The sequence below is a fragment of the Agelaius tricolor genome, unplaced genomic scaffold, assembly GCF_023055355.1.
Source record: "Agelaius tricolor isolate 1412-34295 unplaced genomic scaffold, bAgeTri1.0.p SCAF_73, whole genome shotgun sequence".
In the NCBI taxonomy this organism is placed as follows: Eukaryota; Metazoa; Chordata; class Aves; order Passeriformes; family Icteridae; genus Agelaius; species Agelaius tricolor.
This window is the reverse complement of record NW_027269333.1, coordinates 957,501-959,175: the sequence shown is the minus strand read 5'-3', so window position 1 is coordinate 959,175 and position 1,675 is coordinate 957,501. Positions and strand designations below refer to the sequence as shown.

The following is a 1,675-nucleotide window of genomic DNA, read 5'->3' as shown; positions in this document are numbered from 1 at the left end:
GCGCCACCGCATCTGTGGTGCGGCCCCGGCGAGGACGAGCTCCACCCCAGCGGCTCACTCGGGGAGCGGGGAGCTACGGAGCGCTCCCCAAGTCTGCATTTAGGGGGATGAAGGCCCTGTGCAGCGACGACAACGATGACGATGACGACGACAACCGTGACAACAATGACGCCCGCTGTGCCGCAGGGAAAGGATCAAGGCTGCCTAGGGAAACGCTTCCCTCACTGAACCCCTGACCGCCTTCCATCCGGGTACCGGCAGGATGCCACCGCCGCTGCTGCCGCCTGCCGCGGGCGACGGGCCTGTGAGGCGACCCCAGCCGCGCCACCGGGGTGGCCCCCAGGTGGCGATTGATCATCAAGCGACGCTCAGACAGACGCTCAGGGCCGCAAGTGCGTTCGAAGTGTCGATGATCAATGTGTCCTGCAATTCACATTCATTCTCGCAGCTAGCTGCGTTCTTCAGCAACGCACAAGCTGAGTGAACCACCGCTAAGAGTTGTCTGCATTTTGGGCACCGCTCTCACGCCAAGCGGGCCCCTTTTTATTACTCTGGCGCCGAGGATGCGTGGGCGCACGCCTGGCTTCGACCGTATGAGCACACAGAAACGGAAGGGGAGGAAAAAAAATCACTGGAGCAACCCACGCTCCAATGGCCGGCAGAGAGGCGGGGGAGCCCGTGCCCCCAACCGCCTCCCCCTGCGAGGGGAGACGCCAACCTCACAAATGCCATCATTCGGAGGCGGCCCAGGTGCCCGGGCTCGGCCTGGCCTCCGCGTGGAGGGCCACGCAGCGTGCGCCGGAACGCGAGGGGGCACGGTGGCCTGCCTGCTTCTCACTCTCACAGGATGACACGCACAACACACACGGCACGTGGCTGGGGGCGCGCGGCCATTGGCCCCTGAACACGCCGGCTCTCCCTCGGCCCCCGATGCCGCGGGCCTCGCAGACCACTGCCACGCCGCTGCGCGGCCGGCTTTTCTCTTCCCCCACTGCATGGCCTTCTTCCGGCTTGAGACGGCACGCAACGATGACCGGCCCCTGCCGGCGCGCCTCCCGCGGGACCACTCCCCTGCCGGGCAGGCAAGCGACCAGTGGACGAGCTCCGCCACCGGCCCCGGAGGCGAGCGCCACCAAGACCCGAGCCGGTGTTGCCAGCGCTCAAGGCCTGCCGGACGGCAGACCCCACCGCCACCGGGGCTGCACTCCCAGGACTGCCACCGCTGTGTTGCACTGCCAGGGCCTCTTGCCTTGGGCACGCGCCCGGCGGAAGGCAGTACGGCGCTGAGCCAGGGGGCAACGCCCGCTCTCCTTGTTTGCACGCAGAGACCGGGCGGGAGAAGTGCCCCCATGGCCGCCCCGCACACCTTCCTGCGGCCCACATGCAGCCGGGAAGGGCGACGGAGGAGGCGACAAGCGGGGCCGGGGACAGGACTGCCGCCAGCCGATGGCGGGTGCCTTCCGGCCAACTGTCCCCGCAGGGAGGGACACCCGTCGAGCAGCGCCGCCGCCGCTCGGCATGGGGTCACCCATGCTCATGGGCCTCCACCGCCAGAGGGCCCACCGAGCGCGCGCCCCCCACCAGCGGGCGGGCGGTCGAGCCAGGGGACGGCCGGCGGACGACGGTGCCGCCGCTGCGCATTTGAGGAGGAAAGGCCGTCGAGGAGAGGAGAGGC

The 1,675-nt window shown here is 69.2% G+C and overlaps 1 pseudogene; it reads right to left on the bottom strand.

The window, feature by feature from the left end:
* Nucleotides 1-362: 362 nt before the first annotated feature.
* Nucleotides 363-500, bottom strand: LOC139585338 (5.8S ribosomal RNA; annotated as a pseudogene).
* Nucleotides 501-1,675: the final 1,175 nt, after the last annotated feature.